At 44.4% G+C, this 12,854-nt stretch overlaps 1 pseudogene across 1 annotated transcript in view; it reads left to right on the forward strand.

The window, feature by feature from the left end:
- Nucleotides 1–11,837, forward strand: part of LOC310870659 (contactin-associated protein-like 4) — a 169,069-nt pseudogene extending 157,232 nt beyond the window's left edge. Inside the window, exons 26-27 of the transcript in view lie at nucleotides 5,472–5,543; nucleotides 11,578–11,837. The product of the transcript in view is annotated as a contactin-associated protein-like 4 (transcript). The remainder of the gene's footprint in view (nucleotides 1–5,471; nucleotides 5,544–11,577) is intronic.
- Nucleotides 11,838–12,854: the final 1,017 nt, after the last annotated feature.

Genomic DNA, 12,854 nt, shown 5'->3' on the forward strand with positions numbered 1-12,854 from the left:
CTAGGGTGTTTTCATCATGCTGATCCATTCGTTAAGTAGCATGTGACATGTCAAAATAGGGTGATTTCACGATGCTGAGTCCATTCTTTAAGTAGCATGTGACTGTCAAACTAGGTGTGATTTCACCATTGCTGAGTCCATGCTTTAAGTAGCATGTGACATGTCAATCTAGGGGTTTTCACCATGCTGAGTCCATTCTTTAGTAGCATGTGACATGTCAATCTAGGGTGTTTTTCTACCATGCTGAGTCCATTCTTTAAGTAGCATGTGACATGTCAAACTAGGTGTTTTCAACCATGCTGAGTCCATTCTTTAAGTAGCATGTGACATGTCAAACTAGGGTGTTTTCACCATGCTGAGTCCATTCTTTAAGTAGCATGTGACATGTCAAACTAGGGTGTTTTCACCATGCTGAGTCCATTCTTTAAGTAGCATGTGACATGTCAAACTAGGTGTTTTCACCATGCTGAGTCCATTCTTTAAGTAGCATATGTGACATGTCAAACTAGGGTGTTTTCACCATGCTGAGTCCATTCTTTAAGTAGCATGTGACATGTCAAACTAGGGTGTTTTCACCATGCTGAGTCCATTCTTAAGTAGCATGTGACATGTCAAACTAGGGTGTTTTCACCATGCTGAGTCCATTCTTTAAGTAGCATGTGAACATGTCAAACTAGGGTGTTTTCACCATGCTGAGTCCATTCTTTAAGTAGCAAATGTGACATGTCAAACTAGGGTGTTTTCCACCATGCTGAGTCCATTCTTTAAGTAGCATAATGTGACATGTCAAACTAGGGTGTTTTCACCATGCTGAGTCCATTCTTTAAGTAGCATAATGTGACATGTCAAACTAGGGTGTTTTCACCATGCTGAGTCCATTCTTTAAGTAGCATAATGTGACATGTCAAACTTAGGGTGTTTTCACCATGCTGAGTCCATTCTTTAAGTAGCATGTGACATGTCAAACTAGGGTGTTTTCACCATGCCTGAGTCCATTCTTTAAGTAGCATGTGACATGTCAAACTAGGGTGTTTTCACCATGCTGAGTCCATTCTTTAAGTAGCAATGTGACATGTCAAACTAGGGTGTTTTCATCATGCTGAGTCCATTCTTTAAGTAGCATGTGACATGTCAAACTAGGGTGTTTTCACCAATGCTGAGTCCATTCTTTAAGTAGCATGTGACATGTCAATCTAGGGTGTTTTCACCATGCTGAGTCCATTCTTTAAGTAGCATGTGACATGTCAAACTAGGGTGTTTTCACCATGCTGAGTCCATTCTTTAAGTAGCATGTGACATGTCAAACTAGGGTGTTTTCACCATGCTGAGTCCATTCTTTAAGTAGCATGTGACATGTCAAACTAGGGTGTTTTCACATGCTGAGTCATTCTTTAAGTAGCAATGTGACATGTCAAACTAGGGTGTTTTCACCATGCTGAGTCCATTCTTTAAGTAGCATAATGTGACATGTCAAACTAGGGTGTTTTCACCATGCTGAGTCCATTCTTTATGTAGCATGTAACATGTCAAACTAGGGTGTTTTCACCATGCTGAGTCCATTCTTTAAGTAGCATAATGTGACATTGTCAAACTAGGGTGTTTTCACCATGCTGAGTCCATTCTTTAAGTAGCATAATGTGACATGTCAAACTAGGGTGTTTTTCACCATGCTGAGTCCATTCTTTAAGTAGCATATGTGACATGTCAAACTAGGGTGTTTTCACCATGCTGAGTCCATTCTATAAGTAGCATAATGTGACATGTCAAACTAGGGTGTTTTCACCATGCTGAGTCCATTCTTTAAGTAGCATGTGACATGTCAAACTAGGGTGTTTTCACCATGCTGAGGTCCATTCTTTAAGTAGCATGTGACATGTCAAACTAGGGTGTTTTCACATGCTGAGTCCATTCTTTAAGTAGCATGTGACATGTCAAACTAGGGTGTTTTCACCATGCTGAGTCCATTCTTTAAGTAGCATGTGACATGTCAAACTAGGGTGTTTTCACCATGCTGAGTCCATTCTTTAAGTAGCATAATGTGACATGTCAAACTAGGGTGTTTTCACCATGCTGAGTCCATTCTTTAAGTAGCAATGTGACATGTCAAACTAGGGTGTTTTCACCATGCTGAGTCCCATTCTTTAAGTAGCATGTGACATGTCAAACTAGGGTGTTTTCACCATGCTGAGTCCATTCTTTAAGTAGCATGTGACATGTCAAACTAGGGTGTTTTCACCATGCTGAGTCCATTCTTTAAGTAGCATGTGACATGTCAAACTAGGGTGTTTTCACCATGCTGAGTCCATTCTTTAAGTAGCATGTGACATGTCAAACTAGGGTGTTTTCACCATGCTGAGTCCATTCTTTAAGTAGCATAATGTGACATGTCAAACTAGGGTGTTTTCACCATGCTGAGTCCATTCTTTAAGTAGCATGTAACATGTCAAACTAGGGTGTTTTCACCATGCTGAGTCCATTCTTTAAGTAGCATAATGTGACATGTCAAACTAGGGTGTTTTCACCATGCTGAGTCCATTCTTTAAGTAGCATAATGTGACATGTCAAACTAGGGTGTTTTCACCATGCTGAGTCCATTCTTTAAGTAGCATAATGTGACATGTCAAACTAGGGTGTTTTCACCATGCTGAAGTCCATTCTTTAAGTAGCATGTGACATGTCAAACTAGGGTGTTTTCACCATGCTGAGTCCATTCTTTAAGTAGCATGTGACATGTCAAACTAGGGTGTTTTCACCATGCTGAGTCCATTCTTTAAGTAGCATGTGACATGTCAAACTAGGGTGTTTTCACCATGCTGAGTCCATTCTTTAAGTAGCATGTGACATGTCAAACTAGGGTGTTTTTCACCATGCTGAGTCCATTCTTTAAGTAGCATAATGTGACATGTCAAACTAGGGTGTTTTCACCATGCTGAGTCCATTCTTTAAGTAGCATGTGACATGTCAAACTAGGGTGTTTTTCACCATGCTGATCCATTCTTTAAGTAGCATGTGACATGTCAAACTAGGGTGTTTTCACCATGCTGAGTCCATTCTTTAAGTAGCATGTGACATGTCAAACTAGGGTGATTTCACCATGCTGAGTCCATTCTTTAAGTAGCATGTGACATGTCAAACTAGGGTGTTTCACCATGCTGAGTCCATTCTTTAAGTAGCATGTGACATGTCAAACTAGGGTGTTTTCACCATGCTTGAGTCCATTCTTTAAGTAGCATGTGACATGTCAAACTAGGGGTGTTTTCACCATGCTGAGTCCATTCTTTAAGTAGCATGTGACATGTCAAACTAGGGTGTTTTCACCATGCTGAATCCATTCTTTAAGTAGCATAATGTGACATGTCAAACTATGGTGTTTTCACCATGCTGAGTCCATTCTTTAAGTAGCATAATGTGACATGTCAAACTAGGGTGTTTTCACCATGCTGAGTCCATTCTTTAAGTAGCATAATGTGACATGTCAAACTAGGGTGTTTTCACCATGCTGAGTCCATTCTTTAAGTAGCATAATGTGACATGTCAAACTAGGGTGTTTTCACCATGCTGAGTCCATTCTTTAAGTAGCATAATGTGACATGTCAAACTAGGGTGTTTTCACCATGCTGAGTCCATTCTTTAAGTAGCATGTGACATGTCAAACTAGGGTGTTTTCACCATGCTGAGTCCATTCTTTAAGTAGCATGTGACATGTCAAACTAGGGTGTTTTCACCATGCTGAGTCCATTCTTTAAGTAGCATGTGACATGTCAAACTAGGGTGTTTTCACCATGCTGAGTCCATTCTTTAAGTAGCATGTGACATGTCAAACTAGGGTGTTTTCACCATGCTGAGTCCATTCTTTAAGTAGCATGTGACATGTCAAACTAGGGTGTTTTCACCATGCTGAGTCCATTCTTTAAGTAGCATGTGACATGTCAAACTAGGGTGTTTTCACGATGTTGAATCCATTCCAAGCATTAGTTTTGCATAAAAACACTCCTTATCACATCACAAATGTGATGAGGTCAGCACATTTGGGCAAGTGGCTATGGCCGGTATTATAGCCCAAAAGGAGTGTTTTTATGCAAAACTAATATAGATAGAATAGAGAGATAATTCTGGGGGTCCTTGACATAAAAAAGGTTGAGCACAACTGACATATAGAAACATGTTTTTTTTTTTTTTTTTAGAAGCCTTTTGTTTAAGTCCGAAATGGGTTAATGTTGTGCCGAAGTCCTTTGGATATGAGATTATGCGCATAATAACGAGCTCATTGTCGCATCAATGCATTTGTTTCCGATATCTATAAAGCTTGTTTCCCGCTATATTCTTCACACAGACTTCTCTCTCGTTTGTCTTTCCTCTTTTGTTCTCTCTCTCTTTTTCACCCGTCCTTAACCCATTCTGACCTGAGATCAGATTCACACGAGGTTTCCACTGGACACACACTGGTCTGATGAACCAATTCTGACCTGAGATCAGATTCTAAAAAATGTCAGTCGTTCTTCGATTTTTTTTCAAAAATAGCAGACCTATAAGCTCGTATCGCGCCACTCGGTGGCGCGCTACGAGCTTGTAGGTCTGCTATTTTTGAATAGCTAAAGCACGACATGATGCTGACAGCAAAATGGGTTCCCGTTCAGAATGGATTAATTGGTTTCCAATTTATGTTTCATTTTATTTAATTTCATCTCCCTCCGATTCTCCACCACTCTTTTTTTAACGCTTCTCTTTCCCTCGTCTGCAATTATTGTGCCGTACGTTTTTACGTTTCTCCTTTCTTCCAGTGTTGTTTTTGGCAGCAAATTTTCTATTTTAGTTTTAGTCATAGTCTCTTGAATAGTTTTCACTTAGTTTTAGTCACATTTTAGTCACCTGGAATGTTCTAGTGTTTAGTCTAGTTTTAATTGACTAAATGTCATACGATTTTAGTCAACTAAATCTACAGTTGATTTAGTCGAACTAAAATGTGTTTTGACAGGCCTTGATGTCGTTGTAATGACATATTTTACACTTTGGTTGCATGCTGAAAATATTGTGAGATTGTATATCTGCTATTTTCATACAAGATTGTAGATCTGCTATTTTCAGCATGCAACCCAGCATAAAACTGGATCTCTTGTCCACTAGTCCCTTCCTAACATTTTAGTCTAGTTTTTATTTGTTGACGAAATTGTCAGTATATTTAGTCTGAGTTTTAGTCATCATAGATTCGTTTTTATTTCGTTTTAGTCAGTGGAAAAAGGTAGTCGACGAACATTTTTTGTCTTAGTTTTAGTCGACGAAAACAACACTGCTTTCTTCTTCCTGTCTCCAATGTCTCTCTCTCTCTCTCTCTCTCCTGTCTCCTTTGTATCTCTCTCTCTCTCTCTCTCTCCTGTCTCCCTTGTCTCTCTCTCTCTCTCTCTCCTGTCTCCTTTGTATCTCTCTCTCTCTCTCTCCTGTCTCCTTTGTCTCTCTCTCTTCCTCTGCTGTAGACCGGTCTGGTTCAGAGGGCAAAGGTCAGCCTTTAGTCAATGCCGTCAGGAAGGACTCCGCTCTCATCGGAGGTACAGTAATAATAATAATAATAATAATAATTAGGTACAGTATAGCCTCGGTACCAGGCTTTCATTTTTGTTGGTGCAAAAATGTAAAGCCTGGAGGAACGCATCGGCCGCTCTGGTCTAAAAGTGGGAGGAGTCAACCCTTCCGGGTGGGCGTCGCTCCAAATGATGTGACGTAGCGCTGCACTAGGGGGGAGAGGAGGAGGGGCCGGGGGTGACGGACAGATCGATGAGATCCAATCAGGGCGTGCGCAAATCTCAGCCGCGACCCGCCCCTCTAGACCAAAAACCTAACACGTTAGCTCAGGCTAGGTACAGTACTGCAGTGGGAACTTCAAGGGACCCCTTTTTTAGCAAAAATAATATATGTTAACCCATTTAGGCCTAAGGCCGATTCTAAAAACGCCTCTAAATCCTGACCTAAGGTTTCTGAAAAACTTCAAATATTTATATAGCAGCATCAAAAAAAATTACATTTTTGAATACTGTACATACTGTACAGAACCCAAATATGGGTTCCCGGCCTGAGAATGGGTTTGGCGTTTAGAAGCTTTAGAACCCTTTCCTGGTGGTCTGTATATGTGTGTAATAATTATGTGGTTTTAGATATTAGAAGTGAGCCCAGTGTCTCTGATGTCATCGACACTGGGCTCACTTTCCTTCCTGGACTACAATTCCCATAATGCTTTGGTGCACTGCTCCTCCCTTGTGGACAGGTGGAGGGGGGGGCTGTCTTACTGTGTTTCCACACCTGGGCAGACAGGGCACGGCGGCCATGACGGAAACGCTGGCCCCATGCGGCGACATTCTGCCGCATGCGGTGGAGCTTTTTTTCCATCCACCAGCTGTCCTAAAAACCCGGAAGAGAAGCCAGGCAGACAGCGGAAAACGTCCGCGCCTGTCTGCCCATGCAGGTCTTCCCTTTAACACCCATTCTGACCTGAGATCAGATTCTAAAAATGTTTATTACATCCTGACAGTTTCATTATTAACCCATTCTGACCTGAGATCAGATTCTAAAAGTGTCTTCGATTTTTTTTCAAAAATAGCAGACCTATACAAGCTCATAGCGCGCCACTTGGTGGCGCGCTATGAGCTTGTATAGATCTGCTATTTTTAAATAGCTAAAGCATAACATGATGCTAACACCAAAATGGGTTCCCGCACCAACATGGGTTAATGTTTGACACTCTGGTAAGAAAACCATTGGTGTCGTTTATGGATGATGATTGTCTCGGGTCGTTTTCACCCTCCCTGATCATTTTCACCTTCTGTCTTCGCCTTATAAACCGTTATAATTAGGGCTGTCAAAGTTAACGCACTAACTAGTTAACTCACAATCCTTTTAATGGCACTAATGTTTTTAATGCGCGATTAACGCACTGTGAAGTTTGACAGAATGGTTGAGAGTCGCATGCATGTGAATGCAGGCAGTCAGTGAGCCCCGCCTCTCTCCCCCTCTCTCTCTCTCTCTCCCAGTGAGTCTACACAATTAGAAAACTTAGAAAACATGTTATTTTGATCAACATGGCCTGTTATCTCTCGTAATGGTACCATTGGCCAACATCAATACAGTTCTTTAGTTTGGGTCTGGAAGGCTAAATCTCATCAAATGGTGGTCCGTGGCTCAAATGCAGAATAAATAATGGACCTTGATATGAAAAATCTTGAAAACCACTGATTTAAGGTATATTTAGAACGTATACAAAATATGCGATTAATTTGCGATTAATCACAGTTAACTATGGACAATCATGCGATTAACCGAGTTAAATATTTTAATCGATTGACAGCCCTATATAATATGATAATCACTGAAGACAGAATGGGTTAATAATGAGATCAACAGTGCGCTCAAAGCAAACTTGTATAGTATTAAACAATACCACGACAAAAATGTAAAAATAAATAAATAACGTATGTGAAGATTACCCGATTATGCAGATGAGAGACAATATGAAAGGAGCTGAAAGCTGCCCGTTTAATAATTAATAGCCTCTGTGTCTCATGCTGCTGATTGCACACGCTGATTGCTTTGGCGGAATTGAATTGCTGATTAAAGAACATTTCCGCTGTTATATCTTCAAATGTATATATGCATGAATGGGCACTGCACTGTAACGTAGTGTTAAATTGAAGTCTGTAAGTATATATATTTTTAAATGGGTTTTAAAGGGGTCCCTCTTGTAATGCTGAAGTGCCTTTTGCAGCATGACCAAATCCCTCTCTGTGGATATCTTTGTAACGCTCCAACGTAGATATAACTCCATTCAACAAAAGGCAGACAGTGGTCAGAAAGAGCATTACTTGTTTTAACCCATTCTGACCTGAGATCAGATTCTAAAAAAATGTTCTTCTACATCCTGACAGTTTTCTGATGAAAAAGCTATGTTTCTATGTCAGTGGTTCTTCGATTTTTCAAAAATAGCAGACCTATACAAGCTCGTAGCGCGCCACTCGGTGGCGCGCTACGAGCTAGGTAGATCTGCTATTTTTCAATAGCTAAAGTATAACACAATGCTTAAAACACCAAAAGGGGTTCCCTACCAAAATTGGTTATAAGTGCGGATTATAGCGATGGCGACAGTAATACTGTTTGATCCCTTCTTATATATTTAACCCATTCTGAACGGGAACCCATTTTGGTGTTATAGCATCATGTTATGCTTTAGCTATTGAAAAATAGCAGATCTACAAACTCATAGCGCGCCACTATGAGCTTGGTCTGCTATTTTTGAAAAATCGAAGAACGACTGACATTTTTATAGAATCTGATCTCAGGTCAGAATGGGTTAATCAGACCAGTGTTTGTGTCCCAGTGGAAACCTCGTATGAATCTGATCTCAGGTCAGAATGGGTTAAATTAAAATACACTGTCGGACTGATCAAAGTGAATGCCCATGGGAGACATTCGGGGACAAATCCCACTCTTGTCACATCCTTCTGCAAATATTCACACAAATTCCACTATGCTAATTTTAAAGAGCTGGCTTTGTGTGGCATCAAAGAGCAGAAGTATAATTGCGTTTCGCAGTTTTGAGTTCTAAACCCGTTTACAATGTTGCAATACCGCCCCGCACAGCCAGGGGTCAGTAACCTATAGGCTTACGGCGAAGCCGAGATGATTGGCTTTGAAGTTTTTCAACTGGTGGGCCGAATTCTAGAGAAAACAAAATTAAACTCTTGAGACTTTGTCACAGGATGAAACAGACACCAAGGAGTTATTATTATATCTATGTTTTTTGTTATAACTCAAGTTCGATCAGAAATGTAGTTCCCGCACGCTTATGGATAATATTCATATTATGAATATTATAATATATTCATAATGTTCAAATTATGAATATTTTGTTCCAGGTGGAGCGTTTTCATTTCAATAATCTGGCGACCCACGTACGGGTTGAGCAAAATCGCAGGTTGAACATTTTGAGGGAAAGATAAACTAAAACTAAAACTGAACAGAATTTCATTCAAAAGACTATATATATATATATATATATATATATATATATATATATATATATATATATATATATATATATATAACAAAAAACATCGCATGGATGCACCTGGGACGTATCCTCAGTGATGTATCCTGAGGTCAACGGGGTTTCGGGTCTCGCAAAACATCATACCCCTCACTCAGGCGACCCAGCCGGGAGTGATCAAGTCCTGACTTACGTCCCAGTAGCTACCCTCAATCAGTCCCATTAGGGAAAAACCAGGGGCAAACAATCTGTTGGAACTAATCCAGAACTACTCTGCCAGGGCTGGGAGGTACACTTCTGGCACATGGAGGGACTAGGAGGCTCTGTGGGTTGTCTCCTGTCCGGGCCCCTCCTACGTCTCACCAGGTCCACTCCTGCTCTCACCAGAGCGAGGACCTGTGCGTTGCACCAGACTCCCAGCACCAGACAGTTCATTCAGGAGTGGTGGGCGGTTCCGCTTGCTGCTTCCATGGCCCTCCTAAAGGCCTCACCGAGGGTTGTTGGGCTTCCTCCTCATGGAGGACACAGGCTGGGGCGCTAACCCACACTGCTCACCTCCTCATGGAGGACACAGGCTGGGGCGCTATAAACCCACACTGCTCACCTCCTCATGGAGGACACAGGCTGGGGCGCTAACCCATACTGCTCACCTCCTCATGGAGGACACAGGCTGGGGCGCTAACCCACACTGCTCACCTCCTCATGGAGGACACAGGCTGGGGCGCTAACCCACACTGCTCCCCTCCTCATGGAGGACACAGGCTGGGGCGCTAACCCACACTGCTCCCCTCCTCATGGAGGACACAGGCTGGGGCGCTAACCCACACTGCTCACCTCCTCATGGAGGACACAGGCTGGGGCGTTAACCCACACTGCTCACCCGGTTGCCGTCTACATTCCGGCTGTCACCCGTCTCTCCGGTGGTCACCAGACTATACCTGGTTGTCACATAGTCTAACCATTCCTATGAGTCACTATAAATAGAAGAACTATAACAAAAAACATATATATATATATATATAGTAAGTAAGTAAATTGTATTTATAGAGCACTTTTCGAAACAAGCTTACAAAGTGCTGAACAGTGACACAATATAAAACAATCAGGTTAAAACAAACATAGTAGTAAAATAATGCAAGAAATATATATATACATATATATATATATACACAAACACGTACATACACACACATACATACATATACACATGTAAATGTATATAACAACACCAGTGTTTATTTTTTAAATATATTTTTCACCCCTGTGTCAATCATCTAATGTGATCCTGGGCTCTACACACCCTCCGCCAACCTAGTCCCCATATATGGGGGACAAGGGGAGACCAACCTAGTCCCCATATATGGGGGACAAGGGGAGACCAACCTAGTCCCCATATATGGGGGACAAGGGGAGACCAACCTAGTCCCCATATATGGGGGACAAGGGGAGACCAACCTAGTCCCCATATATGGGGGACAAGGGGAGACCAACCTAGTCCCCATATATGGGGGACAAGGGGAGACCAACCTAGTCCCCCATATATGGGGGACAAGGGGAGACCAACCTAGTCCCCATATATGGGGGACAAGGGGAGAGCAACCTAGTCCCCATATATGGGGGACAAGGGGAGACCAACCTAGTCCCCATATATGGGGGACAAGGGGAGAGCAACGGACTTGAACTCATGCTTCCTTCATGCCTGAGTGTCCAAGTTGCTCCTTTACACCTGACAGGGGGGAGTTTCCCTGGTTGGACGTAGCGCGTGGAAGGAACACGTTATTCCAACCAGTTCCTTTCCCCTCCATCAGGCGCCCCGGCTGGCCAGGGGGAGGCAGTTTAGAGACCAGTTCCTTTCCCCTCCATCAGGCGCCCCGGCTGGCCAGGGGGAGGCAGTATAGAGACCAGTTCCTTTCCCCTCCATCAGGCGCCCCGGCTGGCCAGGGGGAGGCAGTATAGAGACCAGTTCCTTTCCCCTCCATCAGGCGCCCCGGCTGGCCAGGGGGAGGCAGTATAGAGACCAGTTCCTTTCCCCTCCATCAGGCGCCCCGGCTGGCCAGGGGGAGGCAGTATAGAGACCAGTTCCTTTCCCCTCCATCAGGCGCCCCGGCTGGCCAGGGGGAGGCAGTATAGAGACCAGTTCCTTTCCCCTCCATCAGGCGCCCCGGCTGGCCAGGGGGAGGCGGTATAGAGACCAGTTCCTTTCCCCTCCATCAGGCGCCCCGGCTGGCCAGGGGGAGGCAGTGTAGAGACCAGTTCCTTTCCCCTCCATCAGGCGCCCCGGCTGGCCAGGGGGAGGCAGTATAGAGACCAGTTCCTTTCCCCTCCATCAGGCGCCCCGGCTGGCCAGGGGGAGGCAGTGTAGAGACCAGTTCCTTTCCCCTCCATCAGGCGCCCCGGCTGGCCAGGGGGAGGCAGTATAGAGACCAGTTCCTTTCCCCTCCATCAGGCGCCCCGGCTGGCCAGGGGGAGGCAGTATAGAGACCAGGATTACCGGTGTTTCTTGTGATTTTGTGTAGATATTAATTATAGTTGTATGTTCCTTTGATCAGGTGTGATCGCGGTGGTGATCTCGGTGAGCGTGGCGACGCTGGCCATCGCCGCCCGCTTCCTGTACGGCAGGAAGGAGGGCGGGGGGGAGGAGGAGGAGGAGGAGAAGGCGGTCCATTCCCTCGACGACGGCGCCGAGGTCCCCTTCAACGCCACCGCTGGCTCCGCCCACAACGCCACCGCTGGCTCCGCCCACAACGCACGGCCCAACGCCACCGCCACCGCCACTGCCGGCGGCAGCTCCAAGGAGTATTTCATTTAGAGGGACGTGTGCACACACATAGACATCAAAGGGGGCTTCGATCAGCCCCTGCCCTTTTACCCCCCCCCCCTCTGTAAAAAACAACTGCCCTCGATCTCCAGACCCACGAATGCAGCGTTTTTTACTACATGGTGAAAGAAATGCTAAATCTCCTCTCCTCTCCTCTCCTCTCCTCTCCTCTCCTCTCCTCTCCTCTCCTCTCCTCTCCTCTCCTCTCCTCTCCTCTCCTCTCCTCTCCTCTCCTCTCCTCTCCTCTCCTCTCCTCTCCTCTCCTCTCCTCTCCTCTCCTCTCCTCTCCCTCTCCCTCTCCCTCTCCCTCTCCCTCTCCCTCTCCCTCTCCTCCCCTCGCCTCCCCTCCCCACTGAATATACCTTTAACTCTGGGAGTGTGAAAATGTACTTTTTTCTCCACACTCTTACTCTTGGACTAGGTTTGTAGTAGGTTTGGGTATAGGGGGCCACCAGGGACGGATTAACCCCCATGAGGGCCCCTGGGCCGGCAATATTTTCAGGGCCCCCATAGCGCGCGTCCGCGCGACATTTTCGTGTTTTTCCGTGTTTTTATCATCTTTTTAACCTAAATTTAACAAAAACAACAGCCAGTGAAGGGCCCCAGGAGCCCTTTTCAGGGCATCAAACCTAGTACCTCACGGTCCAATTTCCCCAAAGGGCCCTTGAGAGCCAAGGGCCCTTTGGGCCACGGCCCCAATGGGTAATTTGTCCCTGGGGGCCACGCATCCCCTACCAAATTCGAACAGACTATACTGTATTGTCTGTATTATGTAGTACATATACATACTATGTACTACATAGCGATATTTCCAGTGGTCCGTAAATTACTCTTAAATGTCGCTACAGCGTGTTAGCGAACCGCAAAGGTTTGAACTCAACAAAAAAACTCAAAAAACACAATTTTACTTCTGTCTCTGAAAGAAACAAGTTCCAGTCCTCTGACGCTGCACCCTGGAATAACCCCCCCGCCATCGTTTGGCCAGTGTGTCCAGCATATTATGCTTCG

This window comes from Protomyctophum parallelum (assembly GCF_964188405.1).
Source record: "Protomyctophum parallelum genome assembly, chromosome: 14".
NCBI lineage: Eukaryota > Metazoa > Chordata > Actinopteri > Myctophiformes > Myctophidae > Protomyctophum > Protomyctophum parallelum.